This window comes from Rhinatrema bivittatum, chromosome 9 (genome assembly GCF_901001135.1).
Source record: "Rhinatrema bivittatum chromosome 9, aRhiBiv1.1, whole genome shotgun sequence".
NCBI lineage: Eukaryota > Metazoa > Chordata > Amphibia > Gymnophiona > Rhinatrematidae > Rhinatrema > Rhinatrema bivittatum.
In genome coordinates this window covers 84,306,522-84,326,469 of record NC_042623.1, presented here as the reverse complement: position 1 = coordinate 84,326,469, position 19,948 = coordinate 84,306,522, and positions in this window count along the sequence as shown.

Below are 19,948 nucleotides of genomic sequence, written 5' to 3'. Positions count from 1 at the left end.
AGTTTCACTATATTAGCTTTCAGACCATAATACTGTCAGTCTATTTTCAGATGTTAAATACAGTTGAGCGAATCTCTTTCTTTTTTTTACTAACTCAGAAATAAGTTGTAAGAGCCTGTTATTAACTATCATGAAACCTACTGATGTAATGAATACAGTATTAATGGACTTCCCAAACCTAGTGGCAAACTTATTTTTGAGTTGTTAATGTGTTGGCCGCTAGTTTGCCCAGAAATATGTATGATGTTTCTGATATTCATTGTCTAAATCAATACCAATCTGTCCCTAATTACATGCTTACAGATAGATTTTAAAATCAGCGTGCGAGCGAGGATACGCTGGAATATTTAATCGCACATGCATATGCGTGTGTATGTTTAAAAAAATACACAAACCGCATGTAAGTAGGCCCCTAATTTGAAGAGGTTACTCGAGCACAGCTAGCGCACGCATGTCTTCCATTGGACCTTGTCGGCTTTTACGCGTGTAGGTCAGCAAAGTTAAAAACATGCCCGTGTGAGGCACATTCCTAGTTTTCCAAATAGTCCACCAGTTTGTTCAGCTAATTGTGAGGGCTTTAGGACCCTTCTGCTTCTTCATCCTGCATGCTGCCCAGCTGACCCGGACACCTCACCCCGTCCTCTAAGCCTTGCAACTCAAGATCTATAGATTCTCTCATCATCAGAAGCAGCAGTGAATTTACGTGGTTATTTGGCCGAGTTTTCTTTTTTAAAATTCAGTCTTGGCCTCGCAGCAGAATGCCCGTTCCTCACCCATGCCCCGCCCCCTTTTTTTGCCCCCTTATTCCTCACACACGCACGTGAAATTAAACCTGTATTTTGCGGCTTTTTTAAATACGCGTTGCTCTCGCGCAGCCCACATACGTGGGCATTTTTGCATGAGCAATGCTTTTAAAATCAACCTGTTAGAATCTCAAACATCAATGCTAATTTTAAATGCTAAAGCAAGCACAGCATTCCTGAGAAAAAGTCTATGTTACCACTAACTTAAATTGTGCTGATTGCTTGTTCTTTAGTGCTACCATTAGTTTTCTTTTGTGTTCAGATTGTTTATTAGTTTTAGCATATTTTGCAGAACAGATATGAAGCAAAACTACACAGGCAAAGAGGTGGGTGGCTGACAGTTTATAAAAAAAAAAAAATGATATCAATCAGTATGCAAAACAAATAATAAAATGACATTTTATTGTATTTTGTTGCTTAAAAAGCTTTATGCCAGGAAAATTGTGAGCCTCCTTTTGTTCATGGGGCTGTCATTAGCTGATAAAATGTAAATTTAAAGTGTATAGTATTGGAATTTAGCTACAATTAAAGTAAAGGTACTGCAACAGAAACTAGGCCCTTCTGTCAAGCTTTCAAACCCCATGAGAAGCAAGAAGTGCCTGCAAGTTAATTTTCAAAGGCAAACTCCCTGAAGTTTTCCTTTGAAAATGCAGGCCAGCATTCACACCATGAGTACAAAGTACCACATTGCACCTGTATTAAAGAAGTGCAAAGTGCATGCTCAAAGCTATGCATAGGGATTTTTCAATTAAATACCCATGTACACATTCCTTTGCCCACCCTAAACTCCCCACCTCAGCACAGTCCACTTTTGCCATAGATAAAATTACGTATGTTGGGCTACATTCACAGAGAATATTTTCCAAATCCTTTTTTTGCACAGGCAAACATGTATTTACCCACATAAAAAATGTTTTTTTATTGTGCAAGATAAGCACAATCATAAATATATAATTATAAAATAAAACAATAAGAAATTAAATAGGCAGTAGAAGTAACACTTGTGTATAACTGTATATGTTTGGCAAGAATCAAAGTTTATTAATGTCTGAGAGATTAGGAGTCACTGAAAGTTGCTTAATGAATTATTATTTGGGTATTTTTAAATTCAGAAACCAACTATAGAAGGTTAGCAGACATTTTCTGGAAAATAGGCAGATAACGGTGCTTGCAAGCCTTTTGTAGCACTGCAACTCTGTTGGATTCTCAGATTATACTGTAGCTCAGACCTGCACTCCACGTGATGCTCTATCTTCTCACACTGAGGATATGTCTCCAGGGCCATGTGCCCAGGAGGGAAAGTTTAGGATGGCCATTATAGTGGGTGATTCGATCATTAATATTGTAGATAGCTGGTGCCTGGTGGGTGTGAGGATTGCTTGTTAACGTTCCTGCCTGGTGCAAAGTGTTACGGTTCTTGCTAGGGAGTTAGCAATCTGTTACGCTCTCCTCCTCCAGAGAGGAGGAGTCAGCAATCTGTTATCGCTCACCCACCAGGAAGGCGGAGTTAGCAATTTGTTCTGCTTTCCTCTTGGAAGGAGGAGGAGTTTGCAATCTATCATGATCGGCTCCTCCAGAAGGGAGGAGTTAACTATCTGTAGTGCTTACCCCGCCAGGAGGGCAGAGTTAGTAATCTGTTAGCGAACTGCTGTTAGATGCTCCTGTAAGGGAAGAAGGTAGCAATCTGTTATGGATCAATTCCCCAGGAAGAGGAGTTGGCAATATGTTCAATGATACTCTTCTGAGGAGAGGAGCTAACAATAGGTATATTGTACTTCACTACTGAGATAGCAATCTATCATGCTTCCACTACAGAGTAGCAATCTGTCATATATAGGCTGCTGGCAAGTCCCATAGAAAGAGGAGTTAGCTATCTATATAATACTTCCGTAAATGGTGTTAGTGGTCTGTAGTGGTTGGCTTCTTTTGTTTTATGTTACTCATGTAAATATTTCATTAAGTTGCGTTCTGATATGTTTGGGTTTTTTTTATCCTGAGCAGCTACAATATTTTCTTAATGCTAGGAAGATGATTACTTCTTCTCCACTTCTAACAGATTCTTAGTTATTAGAGCCTACTTACTGTTCTTGCTATCGCCTTTCCTTTCTTTTTCTTTTTCTTCCTTTTCTTTTTCCCAGATTTTCATCCCCCTTGTTTCTGGGGTAATTTCAATTACAATATTGGAATAATATAAGAACATAAGAAAATACCATACTGGGTCAGACCAAGGGTCCATCAAGCCCAGCAGCTTGTTTCCAACAGTAGCCAATCCAGGCCATAAGAACCTGGCAAGTACCCAAAAACTAAGTCTATTCCATGCTACTGTTGCTAGTAATAGCAGTGGCTATTTTCTAAGTGAACTTAATTAATACCAGGTAATGGACTTCTCCTCCAAGAACTTATCCAATCCTTTTTTAAACACAGCTATACTAACTGCACTAACCACATCCTCTGGCAACAAATTCCAGAGTTTAATTGTGCGTTGAGTAAAAAAGAACTTTCTCCGATTAGTTTTAAATGTGCCCCATGCTAACTTCATGGAGTGCCCCCTAGTCTTTCTATTATCCGAAAGAGTAAATAACCGATTCACATCTACCCATTCTAGACCTCTCATGATTTTAAACACCTCTATCATATCCCCCCTCAGCCATTTCTTCTCCAAGCTGAAAAGTCCTAACCTCTTTAGTCTTTCCTCATAGGGGAGCTGTTCCATTCCCCTTATCATTTTGGTAGCCCTTCTCTGTACCTTCTCCATCGCAATTATATCTTTTTTGAGATGTGGCAACCAAAATATGTTTTGTTTGTAGTATTATTTATTTGTTTCATTAGTCCCTTATATCACTGCGACCAAAATGATAAAGGGGGTGGGACAGTTGCCCTATGAGGAAAGACTAAAGAGATTAGGATTGTTCAGCTTGGAGAAGAGATGGCTGAGGGGGGATATGATAGAGGTGTTTAAAATCATGCGAGGCCTAGAATGGGTAAATGTGAACTTGTTATTTACTCTTTCAGATAATAGAAGGACAAGAGGGCACTCTATGAAGTTAGCATGTAGCACATCTAAAACAAATCAGAGAAAGTTCTTTTTCACTCAACGCACAATTAAACTCTGGAATTTGTTACCAGGGGATGTGGTTAGTACAGTTAGTGTAGCTAGGTTTAAAAAAGGTTTGGATAAGTTCTTGGAGAAGTCCATTACCTGCTATTAATCATGTTGACTTAGAAAATAGCCACTGCTATTATTGTATCAGTAGCATGGGAAATGTATAAAATAATGAGTAGGGTAGAACAAGTAAATAGAAACAAACAACACTAGGACTAGAGAACACTCCATAAAACTAGCAACGGGCAGATTTAAAACAAATTATAAGAAGTATTTTTCAATCAGTGCACGATCAAGCAATGAAATCTATTTCCAGAGAATGTACTCAAGGCACAGGGGGGTTCAACAGAGGACTGGACAAGCACCTGAAGAAAAACAGTTATTAGCCAGGTAAACGTAAGAAAGCCAGTGCTTATCCATGAGAGTGAGATTAAAAAATATATCAACTATTAGGGATCTGATGGGTACCTGTGACCACGACTGGTACTGTTGGAGACAGAATGCTGGGCTTGATGAACCTTGGCCTGACCTAGTATGACACTTCTTATATTCTTAACAATTTCTCAGATTTGCAGCTCCATTGAACCACAAAGAAAACACAAGGGAAGAAGAAAGAAAATAGGGAGATATCAAAGAACATTTCATTGCTCCCTCCCTGCAGTTTTGTACCCCTTTCTGGCAGTAACTCACTGTAGCCCAAAGCAGCCCTAATGAATTGAGCAGACTTTAAGTACTCTCCTGACTAGCCCCACTCACCTGATAATGTAACCCATAAGGCCTCGAAATTTATGCCTTGGCCTTGGGGGTACTCAATGCACAATTTTATGAGGAATAACTGTGTACTAATATAAAGAGACTGGGTGGGTACACTCCCCACTGGCCCCTGGACTACCACACTTTTTCCATTAGCTAACAGCATGGGATAGACCTGCCAAGTCTGTCACATGCTGTTAATTTAAGAAGAGAGACTTTAGACATCCTGATTTTATATTTCAATTTCTAATATACTGCAGTATTGGTTGCACCTGCTTCTTACAGAAATCATTAGGGGTTGTCAGAAATCCATATTAGTTGCCACCTCTCCACAAGAACATTGAGCAGGCTGATACAATTCTGGTTTTGTTCTTGTACTTTAGATTTATCCCATTTTCTTCTCTAAAACAATTAGAAGCAGAGATTCATGCAGAATGAAGGGGCAAAACCTTGACTTGTATTCCATGATGGCAGAATTAGTGTAATAGTGTGCTGCATAGGCCTATTTGGCAAGCATTTCTGAGTACATTTTCCATCCTCCTGAGGGTGAAACACAAAGGAAAGCTTCAGGCTTCTTCCACTTAGCCAATGGACACTTTTGTGACCTAAGCAGCAAATTTGAGAGTTATCTCCATGGACTCGTTGGTTGTCAACCTGTCTGGGGAACACCATCTTAAACCCCGAGGAGTGGGTTCCTCTGGTAGGCTGGCAGCGAGTGGAGAGAGTAATCTGTACCAACGATATAAATGCAGAACATGTGACTGAATGGAAGAAAAGTGGGAAAAATTCCAAGAGAGTTGGTGGACCATGAGGGAATATCAAAGTTTGAAGAGAAGCTGAAATATAAAAAAAGAACTTTGGAGTGCTGACAAACCAGGTGGCTGCTCAGGGTATGGAAGACTCTTAGGGTATGGCTTGGCCTCAGGTTAATTTCTGAAAGGTATAAAGTCCTCAGATATTGATGGGGGGAACATTTGAAACTTTATGGGAGGCTATTGCTGTAATGCAGTTGACTCTGTGGGTCAAATCAAGCCTTTGAACAATTAGATAATGGTTACTGAAAATTCTATTACAGACTGAGATGGCCTATGTTGGTTAAAGATAATGTTTTACTGCATATTAAGATTAAAAACATGGAGAATGTGATTAGAAAGCAGAATGTGTGCCTGATTAACTTCTCAAAGGTTATTTCTTTCTCGGCATCAAACATGTTTGAAAGGCATTTACTGTAGCTGAGATATTAAAAGTGCCACCATCTTTTCTCACTCCAGCAGGGCCGGTGCTAGCTTTTTTGCTGCCATGAGCATCTGCAAACAATTAATTCTCCCCCCCCCCCCCCCACCCCCAATTCATTCAGTCCCAGGTGCATCAAAAAAAAGCACAGCTCCCTCCAGCAATCTGTATGAGTTCCATCATGGCCCGACGGGCTTGTCTTTGCTTCAGCCTTGTTGACCTTCCTGAGATGGGAGCAGGAAGCTGTGTCTGCATGTGTGCAGTGAAGAGAGAATACTGCTATGGCCTTTCCCTGTGTCTGCATGCGTGTAGTGAAGAGGCAATTCTGCCACGGCCTTTCCCCATTTTTGGCCCCAGCAACATGCCTTATTTTGCAGCCTTACCTCATTTTGGGTTGCAGTCAGGTTGGGCTCCAACGGCGACCCACTTCTCTTTGCGGTCTCGCCTCATTTTTGGCCACTAATGGGCAAATGCACGGCGTGCACATCTGGTTATAATGGGCTCTTCTCCAGGCATTATAACTTTTCTCCTAGGAGGAAAGACACCTTGGGTTGGTAGCTGCAGCTGTCCTTTGATAGTTCAGATTTCACAGGGATTTTGGCGAGTTTGGAAACCGTTCGTGGCACCTTCAATGTTAATAGTTTGCTAGACTCAGACAGAGAATGGTTTTTTTAAAACTTTTAAGTATCATGAAATTTCCTTTTTGAAGTACAAAATTTGAATCTTTCCTGATGTTGCTTAGATTACACAGAGAAAGAGAAAGCAATTTTAGTTAACACAATGTAATTATTGTGGTATGGGAATCTTTTTATAGTTCATTTTCCTTGTGAATGTATTATAAAATAATAAATAGGCTACACATTATGGGGTAGATTTTAAAAGCTTGCGTGCGGGTGTACATGTGCACGCACTACCCGGCGCGCACACATGTATGCCCAATTTTTTAACAAATGCACGCAGGCATGTTACCCCCCCCACCCCACCTTCCCTTCCCCTACCTCCCCTGCCCTTTTCCCCCTACCTTTGATGACTTCTTTTTTTTTATCTCGAAACTTACTTCAGCCCTGGGGCTGAAGTAAGTTGCGTGCGCCGGCCGAGCAGCAAATATGCCTGCTGTGCCGGGGGGCTGACCCCACCCCCACCCCTTCCCTGCCCCTTTTTGCAGGCCCAGGGACTTACACACATCCCGGGGCTTTACACGCATCACCGGGCCTTTTTAAAATAGGCCCGGCGCGCGTAAACCCTTTTAAAATCCGGCCCTATATTTTTATATGATTTGTCCCAACTGACAACATTTTGAACAATAAGATAGTCCTAACAGACTTGTTGACTACAATTTCCAGATAAATCTGCTTTTCACTCTTAGGGGTAGAATTTCAAAGACGCACGCACATGCGTCCATGTGTCCACGGTTCCCAGGGCACGCACGTGGACGTGTTGGTTTTATAACGTGTGCAGCCAGGAAAGAGCTGAGGCAGGAGAAGTAGGCAAGTAGATAGGACAGAGGACCAATCAATGTGAAGCTGCCCTGATCCTAATGCTACACTTTGGGGGTCTTGCTGACACTCAGCCTTACTGTCATACCCCAGACTCTATACCTTGGGTGTCTTTTTTTTTTTTTTTTTTTAAATCTACCTTACAGTAATACCCCTTATGCTACTCCTTGGGGGTCTTGCTGCCTCTCTGCATTGCAGCTGCACCCCTTATATTACACCTTTGGGGTCTTGATGACACTCTTCCTTGCTTCTATACCATTTATTCTACACCCTGAAGACAGTATGCCTTGCTGCCATATCCCTGATATATCACCATGGGGATCTTGCTACCATTCAGCCTTGCTGCCATACCCCAGAATCTACGTCTTGTTGGTCTTGCTGCAACTCTGCCTTGCTGCCCTGTTACTGATGCTATATGGTGGAGGTATTTCTGCCACTTTGCCTTGCTGCTATACCCCTTTTCCTACATCTTAAGGAGTATTACTGCCACTATTTCATGTGTTGATACCCCTTATACTACATCCTGAGTGTCTTGTTGCAATCTGCCTTGCTACCATCTAGTTCCCTGATGTATCACCTTGGGAATCTTGCTAGCGCTCAACCTTGCTGATATGCCCCAGACTCAAAACTCTGCCTTGCTATTATATCCTTTATGTTACAATTTCAGGGTCTTGCTACCACTCTACCTTGGTGCTCTCATCCTCCCACTACACCTTGCTAAACTTGCTGCCATTCTGCCTTGCTGTCTTGCTCCTGATGATACAGCTTGGGGTCTTGCTGTCATCCACGCCCCTGTTGCTATACTTTAGGGGGTCTTGCTGGCATTCTTCCTTGATGTTATATACCTTATGCTACACCTTATAGATCTTGTTGCCACCCTTATATACCACCTTGGGGAGCTTGGCGTAATCTGCCTTGCCGTCAAACCCTGATTCTAGACCTTGGAGTGTTCTTGCGGGTGGATGCTTTGCACCTCTCATGGTGTCTTGGGATATTCATGCCACTGTTTGTGTTGCTTTGCTCCTCTATCAGTGATTTTCTGCCAATTTTGCAGCTGTGTTCCCTTTTCATCGTACCTTAGGACGTTCATGACACTCATGGTGCCAAATTTCTTCTCTCTTGCTGCCTTTGGAGGGTCATTTCACTGTTATTGGTGTCTTCATTTGAAGCCTTCAGGCGTTTTTACTATTCTTTCTGCTATTTGATTCTCTCAGTGTGCCTTTGAGAATTCCTGCCAATACTGGTACCCTTTTGCTCCTTTACAATGCTTTAGACTTCTCGTGCCACTTTTGGTGCCACTTTGCCACAGCCTTGGTGCCTTGGAGTTCTCTTCCCCCTTCTGAAGATGTCTACCCTCAAGTTTAATTAAAATTGATTAGAAAATCATAATTTTGAAGCTCAAAATAGGTTGCATTGCTTTCCCCATTAACTTTAATGGGAAGCCAAAAAAAATGAATTGAATAAATGAATGTTTTTTTTTTATTTGAAACTAATCAAATTAATGGAGGTGACCTGTGAAATGAATATACTAACAAAAATTTGCCTCTGCATATCCCTAGCTTTGGCTGCAAATAAAGGAGTAAGACATGAGAAAGGGGGGTTGTGATTCATCAGTCCTACCCCTCCCTTATAACAAAAGAGTTGCAAGATGTGGATACATCTCTATCGCTTGTTCAGAAAATACTCCACATTTTTCTACTGAAGCCCTAATTCCCATTCTGTAGTTTTCCTGGTTCATGCAGGAGGACTCAGAGGAAATTCCTCATGATCAGAATTACTGATGCCTGGGACCTACTGCCTGACAGCATGTGCCAATACTGGATATGATTAGTCTACCAACATTTTTAGGGTTGTGAATTTTAACTAGCATTTCAAAGGTTCCAATACAAGGATTGCTTGGCATCTGGTTTTCCAACTGAGACTCTAACTTCTTTGGCAATGTATTGGTGAGATTTTTTATTTGGTTTGTGTATTCTTGTATGGGTTACTTGTAAATATTTTCCACCTTGAAGTTCGGTATGGGACGGGTTGCTCATTTCTGTAGAGAGATGACCTCAGGCCAGAAAGATAACCCTGTACATGATTCAGAAGCAGTACACAAGAAATCATCAGTCAACAGGGAGCAAATATCCTTTTCCAAATAACTAAAGATGTCATCTGGTGCCGAGTTATTATTCACTCACTATTTGTCATTAGCTGTTATTAAACACATGATTTGTTGACACTTTGATTCAAAAGAGTGAATCTCTGAGTTTGAACATTTTGGTCTTTGAAGCAATTACAGCATGTATGTGGCTCTGTTTCCCAGGTATAATATTATTGCATATGTGTGACATATATATATATTTCTTTATGAATATACTATCTGGTCTGTAGATGCTCATTTATGGTGGGTTTGTTCTTTTGATAGATTTGTATATATACTTTTGTGTGCATATTATTTTTCCTCCTGATGAAACAATATTGGAGCATGGGCTGTTTCGGGGGACTTCAGTTTAAGGATTACTGCTTATATGCACAGCTGATTTGGCAAATAATAAATTTATTCATACTTGTTTACTAGGAATGGATAACTCCTTGAATACGTTTCACATAATCTTGTACTCTCATGAAAACATCCAGTATACATAATATATTCTCAAAGAAATGTGGCCTAATTACACAAAATAATGTGTATATGTAATAGACTTGATGGTGTCTGTCTGTCAGCAAGTGGTAGGGAGCACATTCACTTATCCCCAAAAGCCACTATTCACTAGAATACAACATTTAAAAAATGGGGTCCTGGGTCTGGAGTATGAGTGCCCCCCACCCCCCACTAAGCCTGCCTCTGCAAACCCCTCCCCAGTACCCATAACCCACCATGGACGTATCCTCACTCTGGTCCTTATCAGAATCTGTTTTACAATACAATGGTGCTGTCCTCAGCTTCACCAGTGCCGTTTTACTAAATTGGAGGACTGGGGCAGGAGCGCTGGTGATGTCACCTGCCCCCTGAAGCCCCTTGGAAAGTCAATTTGGGAAGGCTGGGGTAAGGAGAGGCCTATAGAGGGTCCTGGGAGATCTATTGAGGCAGGGTTGGTGGGGGGGGGGGGGGGTTGGACCACAAGGTTTTTTTTAATTTAAATTTTCTAATCTGACGTGTAGTGGCTGGGGGGCGGGGGTGACAGCTGGGGAGAGGAGGGCCTTGGCTAAAGCACATTTGGTGGGCAGGCAGGGGGAAGATTTTTATTTTTTTTATTTTGTTTTGGTGTTTCCTGTTTATTTTATTTTGGGTAATGGGATGGAGAGAGGGAGTGTGCTGGGGTTGAGTGGGGAGAAGCGGGAGCAGTAGAGTATGCAGGATCTGGGCTGAAAAGGGGGTCAGCAATATGTTTGGGTTGGGCTAAGGAAGGGATTAGGAATATGCTGAGAATGAACTGGAGGTTCAGGTGTGCAGGGATTGAGCTGGGGAGAGAGATCTTTGGGTGCTGGGGCTGTGTAAGTGAGGGGTGATGGGAGTGCTGGGATTGGGCTGGGAAAGAGAGAGAGATTAGAATGTGCTGGGCTGTGGCGTAGCCAGAACTGAATTTTTTGAGAGGCCCAAGGTTAACATGGGTGGGCAGTAGACAAACAGGTCTAGTCCCTCCTAATTGTTCTCTTCTTGATTAAATAATGCCTTCTTAGTAGTCTGTAACAGCTGTCATGCATCATGAGCCATTTTAAAATATTTTAATTCCATTATTTCATTTACCAACATTAAAAATACTTTATTAATCTGGTTTCAATTTATACTATATTTATTGCAGTTTATAAATACACAATATCATGTACAAAATAAACAAAGTTACCACTTTGTTGTGAGTGATTATTTGAGAGGAGTTTGCTTCTGCTTAGTGATTGATTATCAAAATAAACAAAGAACATTTAACAGAAATATCTGATCCTATCACGTAAAAAAACAAATATCAACGTATTCGTTTTTGAATCCTCATTCCAAAAATGCAGAGAATATTAGAGATGTGCATTGTTAACCCCTATCAGTTTGGGCTCAGTTTTCGAACCCCTGTGGGAAATTTCATTTTTTCTGCGGTGTTTTTTTTTTTTTTTTTTCATGGGTCTTGATTTTCGTGTTAGTGCGCACTAACACGAACTATGAATTTTTCCAAAATTTCTGTTAAATTCCTTTCATTTTTCGGTGCCTACGAACCATTATGAAGTAGACAATTTTGTTGAAATTGTCTAATTCATGAAAAATGAATGCACATCTCTAGAGAATATCATAACTATAATAAAATAGTAATAATCATAATAATCAAAAGAACTTAAGATTTGCAATGGATATAAAACAGAATTAGGACATGCAAAAAAAAAAATATCTACCTTATAAATGGCCTGTGACCGACGGCCCGCAAATGCGCAGTAGAGCGTAGCTCTACTGCGCATGTGCGGGCAAGGATGTCGATCAGAAAAAAAAAATGGCGGTGGGGCCGCAGGAGCGGGAGGAGAAGCAGCGGCGCCGCGCGCGCGGTGCCGCTGCTTCTCCTCCCCAGATCTGCCGGCAGATCTCGGGGGGGGGGGTGTCACTCCCCGCGCCCCCCCCACCGAGATCTGCCGGCAGATCTCGGGGGGGGGGGGGTGTCACTCCCGCGCCCCCCCCCCACCGAGATCTGCCGGCAGATCTCGGGGGGGGGTGTCACTCCCGCGCCCCCCCCCCGAGATCTGCTGGCAGGAGCGGGAGGAGAAGTAGCGGCACCGCGCGCGCGCAGTGCCGCTACTTCTCCTCCCCAGATCTGCCGGCAGATCTCGGGGGGGTCACTGCCGCGCGCGGCGGGAGTGAACCGCCCCCCGAGATCAGCCGGCAGGAGCGGGAGGAGTTAATGGAGCCGGGTGAGGGTTGCGGGAAGTCGCGCTTACGGCGCCGGGAGGAAATGGAGGTGGGTGAAGGGAGGGAGAGGGGGACTGAGTGAGTGGGAGGGAGGGAGAGGGGGGACTGAGTGGGAGGGAGAGGGGGGGACTGAGTGAGAGGAGAGGGAGGGTGGAGAGGAGTGGGTGGGGGAGGGGGGTGGTGAAGAGTGAGGGGAGAGAGAATGAGGGGGAGGTGAGAGACAGAGGGATGTAGCCCGTTTTAACGGGCTTTACGGCTTGTATATATATATATAAATGTAAAACGATGTGATATGTAAAATCAAACACCGGTATATAAAAATTAATAAATAAATAAATATATAAAATATATAGTCACATTTTTGTGTCACCTCAGTGACAGCAAAAAAACTCCTCTACTGCCAAATGCTGTGTGACAAACCCCCTACAAAAAAAAAGAAAAGAAAAGACACATAGATCATTGACATACCATCCCATAACAGCAATAACTCTCAGGACTAAAACAGCAGCAACGTTATCTACAAAAACGGGTACATTTTCAAAAACAGCACGCGCGAACAAAAGTACACTGGATTTTATAAGATACGCGCGTATCTTATAAAATCCGGGGTCAGTGCGCGCAAGGGGGTGCACATTTGTGCAACCGGCTCGCGCCGAAATCGGAGCAGCCTCGGAGGGAACTTTCCTTCTGCGTCCCCTCACCTTCCCCTCCCTTCCCCTACCTAACAACCCCCCCCCCCCGGCCCTATCTAAACCCCCCCCCCCCACCTTTGTCGGCAGATTTACGCCTACCCAAGGCAGGTGTAAATCTGCGCACACCAGCGGGCTGCTGGCGCACCATCACCCGACCCGGGGGCTGGTCCAGAGGCCTCGGCCACGCCCCCGGGCCGGCACCATGCCCCCAGACCCGCCCCGAACCGCCCCCTGACCCCCGGACATGCCCCCCAGACATGCCCCCTCCCGCCCCTTTTATGAAGCCCCAGGACTTACGCGCATCCCGGGGCTATGCGCGCGCTGGCGGCCTATGCAAAATAGGCACGCAGGGCTTTTAAAATCCGGCCCAAAGGCATTAAGGCAAACATTACACCAGGCTCTAGAACACTAATACACCACCAACTGGGCAAACAGAACAAGCCAGACTAGTATATATCCCTACAAAGAACTATACCCTAGTCAAAATACTGCAGCCCTGTCACTAATGTACATCACAGACAAATCCTTGCCTGATACAGAATAAGGGACTACAAATTAGAAAGAGAAACATACAAAAAAAACAGAAATGAAAGCTAGAGAAACTGGACTATATGAATTCTGGAATACTTAAGTAATGGTAAAATACAAATATACTGTATAAGAAATGCATGTTTCCTAAGATTTATTTATTTATTTATTTATTTATTTACTTATTTATTTAAAATATTTTCTATACCATCGTTTAGTAATGCACCATCACAACGGTTTACAGAGAGGCACGTAAATTTACATATGGTTAAAATCTTACTAACAAAGTGCCCAAACATTTATCGGTAACATGTTTCCATAATATAAGGTATATGATGCGTGGTCTAGATCTTGTCCTTTTATCTGAGTAATAGGAATAAATCCTTACGAGAATTGTACTTTATACTGCAGATCTCTTAAATAATAAAATATACAAGTACGCTACTAGGTGACTTTTGCTGTGTGTAGATGCTCTTTTGCTTGTTCCTTTATACTTCATATTCTCCATTCTCACTGTAAAATGCTTTTTTGAAAAACCATTGGCATATCCCAATCGCTTTTTCTAATCAGTTGGTCCCAGTCTCTTTTCTCCCGTTGTCTCTCTTTTCTGTATTCCTTTTTCAGTCTCTTTTATTCTTTGTGTTTCTTCTCTCTCCTCTGTTCTTTCCTTCCTCCTTCATATACATATACAGTGTCTCTCTCACATACAAGTTCTTACACAGGATCCCACTCTTGCATGCTCTCTCTCACATACACACAGGCTCCCAATCTCATATATTCTCTCTCATATACAGGATCTCACTCTCACATGCTCTTACACATAGGCTCCCATTTCCATAAACACACACACATACACGCTCTCACTCTTACTTTCACATGCTCTCTCTCACACACAGGCTACCATTCCCATACACTCACATATGCAGGCTCTCACTCTTACATGCTGTCTTTCTCACATAGGCTCCCACTTACGCACACACACACACACACACACACACACACACACACATACGTTCTCACACTCACATGCTTTTACATGCATGTTCCTATTCCTACAAACACACACACACAGGGTCTCACTCTCATTTTCATATGCTGATTCTAACATGCAAGCTCCCATTCTCCCCCCCACAGACATACACAAGCACTCATTCTTACATGCTCTCTCACACATAAACTCATAGGCCCTCAAATGCTGTCTCTCACATGCAGGCTCCGAATCCAATAGAAATATAAACACAAAAGCTCTCACATGCTCTCACATGCAGGCTGCCACTTTTTCACACATATATAGGCTCTTACTCTCACAAGCAGTCTCTCACATGCAGTCTCCCATTACTCTCCAGAGACACACACAGATTCTCACTTTTTAACATATAGCTTCAAATTCCCTCACAAACACACAGGCTCTCACATTTTCTCTCTCACATGCAGGTTCCCACTCCCTTACATGCATATACACACAGGTTCTCACTCTCACGTGCTCTCACATGCAGGCTGCATTCTCACACACACACAAATACACAGGTTCCCACTCCCGCATGTTCTCTTTCACATGCAGGTGCCCACTCAAACATTCCCATACATCCATATACTTCCTCACACATTCATAGACTCTCCCTCCCACATGTTCTCTCTCTCTCTCACACACACATACAGGATTTCACACCCACATGCTCTCTCTTTGTTATACACCCCCACTGACACACACATACACACACACCCAGGCAGGATCCGATTCACACACACACACACACACACACTCACACATACACACACACACACTGTTACGGGCGCGTCCACCACGCCGCTGACGGGCCGAGGGTTTGGAGGCCCTCGGGTACTAACGTAGGCGCGAGGAGCATGGCTGTCTCTAGAGCAGGTGGTGTGAGCCCTTGGGCCACGGCGAGACCTAGGGAGGAGCCCTAGCCACACCGTGGGAGGTGAGCCGGTGCATGCATGGTGAGCCAGGCGGGTACTGAAGCAGGGGTTAAGGAGCAGAGTCTGACCCTCAGCCGGACCTGCACACCCATGGCAACCAGCAACACAATGTTGGTTGATGAACGGTCCTCCGACTGTTCCAAGCCCTTTCGGACCTGCCGCTGGGTAACGGCAAAGGGCGGCAGGCCGGACAGAGAACGAGGGCAGACAGAGTCCTTAGTACACGGAAGACATCTTAGACAAGGGCTGGTGCAGAGACATCAGAGACAAGGCTGGTGCAGAGACATCAGAGACAAGGGCTGGTGCAGAGACATCAGAGATGAGGGCTGGAAGGAAGACATGGGCACTGTCCCTCAGGGTGCCCTACTCAGCCCACCCGCGGGACTGAGTCGCGGACCACCCCGTCCCATACGCGCCCTACACAGCTCAGGAAGGCTGGTCGCGGACCACGCTGAGAGCGGGAGAGCACTGGGAAGAAGAAGCGGAGGAATACTGCACTCCAGGCAGCTCAAGGCAGGTATGCTGCACTCCTGGCAGCTCAAGGCAGGAACATCTGGGACTAGATCAGGAACAGACATCAGGCAACATTAGGAACAGACATCAAGGCAACTTCAGAGACAGGACAGGGAGCCATCAAAGCACAGATGACCACGGAGGACCTGGATCAGCAGACAGGACACAGCAATGTGCAACACCAATCCAAAAGCAAGTAAGAAGTGAAATGAGAGTCCTTTTATACTGCAGGATGTAGGCAACTCCCTGGGAGGAGTTTACCTGGACCGCCCCTCGCTGGCCCTATAACTGAGGTGAAGAGCTGCGGGCTGGCCCCTAGGGAGAAGGGCATGGCTGAACCAGGAAGTCCAAGCAAGAACAAGCAAGCCACAGGCAGGCCTCAAGGACAGCTAGGCCTCCCAGGCCCTGGAGCAAATCCTGGATGGTACACAGGCGAGGCCCTGGCTTCGGAGCGGCCTCCGGAGGAGAAGGTGAGATACCTCCTGTAGCGCAGCAACAGGGGGGATCGTAACACACACAGGCAGGCTTCCATTCATATACACACACACTCAGGCAGGCTACCATTCCTTACCACATACACACACCCAGGCAGGCTTCCATTCATTCCTACATACAAACACAAATCACAGTCAGGCTTGCCAGCAGGAGCAGTTGTGGAAGCCTATTCTGCTGCTGCTCCTCTTGTGCCTGTCCCGCAGTATTCAAAACTTTGGGGGTTGGACTTCCTCTATGCTGATCTCTTGATGCACAAAATCAGCACACAGCACTTACTGGTTGCAGGTGTTTTGTATGCCACAGGGCCAGCACACTTTGAGGCGTGGGAGAATGGGCTCCTTTCTGGTGAGGTTATTTTTTTCCTGACTTGGTGGTATGGGTCCACCAGCAGCATCCCAGGCCTGTTATTCTTCTCATCTGCTGATGGGATTGGGTACACTTGTAGCCTCGTGGGCCTTCTCTTCTTCTCTGTTGCCACTCTCCTGGATGTTCACACCTACTATGTCTTCTGCAGCCCTGCAACAGGGCCTATATTCTTGGACCACTGGGCAATGCTGATTGGGTAGGTTTGAGTGCAAAGTGGGTGGTCCATGACATACTCAGGTCCACCTGTGTCTATACGACTGGTGCTGGGTTGAGCTGGAGAGTGGAGGCAAGTTTGGTGAGGTAAATCTGAGGAGTGGGGCTGAGTGTACTGGGGTTGAGCTTGGGGGAGGAGTAAAGTATGCTAGGATCTACCTGGGATTGAGAAGCAGTGCTGGGGTCCATCTGTGGATGTAGTCAGCAGTGTGTCATCATCAGCTTAGGTTGGAGGTTTGGACTGAGCAGTTAAGGAATGCTGACATCAGGTAGGGAACAGGATGTGCTGAAGTCTGGGTGAGGAGGGGAAAAGGGAGTGCTAGGTATGGGTTGGGGTAGAGGGTTAAGATACCGTGAAGTTGGGCTAGGGCAAGAGTGCTGGGGTTGGGTGTGGGGGTGGGGGGATAAAGGTCAGAGTGTGCTGGGTCAGGGCTGGGGAATAGGGTTGAGCGGTGTGCTAGAGTCAGATTAGGAAGGGTGGGCAGGAGAGTGCTATGGCCAGGTTGGACAGGGGAGAAAAGAGTACTGTGATTGAGCCGGGTCAGGGGAGCTAGGGTGTGCTGGGGTGGGACTGGGGAGTGTAGTCGCACTATGCTTGGGACAAACTGGGTATAAGCTGAGGAAAAAGGAAGGCAGTGCAGGACTAACGAGGGTGGAAAGGGATGCTAAGGTGAGACTGGGGAGGCTTCTGCTAGTTATTCGTTCGATTTTTCTTCTTTTCTACTATACTTCAGGACAAATACCAGCAAACACTGATAACATTTACTACTAATAAAAAAAACATTAGCAGCTGGCAAAATGGGGAAAAATATGAGAATGTTCTCGGACCTAAGAAAAACCAAAAATAAAATGTAGGGAGGAAAAAAAAAGACTGTCTTAATAATACATTTCCAAACACTTTGGTTTATCCGCAACCGCTTCCACAGATTACCACCAGCCCATTTTATAAATCATTTAAACTATCATCAGCAGCACCACTGCAATCACATGAATATCAATGTCAGTCAAGATCAGACAAATCTGTCAAGAAAGATTCATAAGCAGCAGCAAAATAGACATTGGAGGTATCAACCTCAGAGGTACCATTAAAAGAATCCAAGAAATTTTTGACTGTACTGTACTTTTACTTCTGACGAGAATTTGAAGCCTGGGACAGTAAAGCTAAACCCGACAGTCTGGATCCTAGATAAAGATTACTGAGTCTAAGGATAAGCAAAATTAGGTTACAGTAGTAGCAGCAGCAGCAGCAAGGTGAAGGCATTTGAGAAAAAAAAACAAACAAGAGAAGCTTTTCTTCTGCCAGAATTTGTAATACGGGGATCATGCTGTGATGGCACAATTCATAGAACTGAGAGTGATTTCTGGTTTGATAGAAAGAAAGTTAGCTACAAAGTACCGTCAACAATGCCTGGCAAAACAAAAAACAAGGTGTTCCCCTTATTGCAGGAGAATGCTTAGCTTTATCTGCATGAGCCCCTGTTAAGTATGTAATATGCTCTCTCTGTATGATATGATTTGCAGCAGCACTTCGAGTTAGGAATGTATTGGTATTATCAAGCTATTGAATACGAATTTTATCAAAATTTGGCATCACCGAGGGGGGTCATTGTCTTCATCACAAAAATCTAAGCGGATATCTTTCAAAGCTGTTCGCGCCTGCCCATACACGCATGTATAAAGGCACACACAAAGTTGCTACAGTATTTTATAACCTACACGCAAATGATATGGGCAGGTAATAAAATACGAGTACATATGCAGTACATGCAAACATGCTCATGTATGTAAAAACCAAGTGCTATATAAATTTGAACTTATCCGGATAAGTAGAGGCACTTATCTGGTTAAGTTCCAATTTACCTAGCTAAGTAGCAGCAAAGCCACTAAGTAAGATATCCGGATTCATCCGAAAAAGTGCTATTAGATGGATAGATGCTAAAATGCTACTTATCTGGCTAGGTCAGATAACTAGATAAGTCTAAAAAGCACTACATATCTGGCTAAATGAGATAGCCAGATAAGTAGGGCTTTTAGGCTTATCCGGCTATCTGACTTAGCCAGATAAGTAGTGTGTTAAGACTTAAATGTCTAAGTAGTGCTTTTATAGAGTTATCCAGCTATCTTATATAGCCAGATAAGTCCAAAAGGAACTACTTAGTTGGACATGTAGCACTGTTCAGACTTATCCAGCTAAATAGCACCTACTGCTACTTAGCCAGATAAATCAGAACTTGTCTGGATAAGTGCCACTACTTATCCAGGTAATTTCAAATTTGTCCATTTAAATAATGGCAAAGGTACTGTGCTTAGCCAGATATGGGTGTAAAAATGATAAACTCACATATTTTAATTTACAATTGTAAAGAGATATTCAAGTATTTAGATATTCAAGTTATTTAGGATATTCAAGTTATTTAGACGCAGTTACTCTATATAAGTCAGGTTTTACACACATAAGTTGGGGGATTTTCTAACATATGTGATGCAAGGAACTAAACAGTTTTACCAATTAGTCTATCAGTTCACCCAGTCCATCAGCAGCTCATGAAGACCCTTATGACTCTTCAGCCTGAAGTCCCTCTATTGCACCCAGACCTTTCACCCAGTCTTTTTTTTTTTCACTTTTAAAATGTTAAGGATCACTTCAGATATCAAGCAGGAGTAAATATATACAAATAAGGTGCCAAATTTGCATGCATAAATTGCTTATAAAGTAGCAACTTACTTGTGTAAGTGATGTCCCCATCCCCAAATGTCCCTCGTCCACCCCTTTTTTATATGTGCAAATTTTCTTGAAGTCCCACATTTACGTGAGTATGTTAAAGTTTATAAAATAGGTAATACTCACGTATATGCTATGTTACTTGTGTAAGTGCTATTTTTAATGTGCATAGCTCTTGAAAATTCACCTTTTATTTGCCTGATGGTCATGCCAGTATCATCAC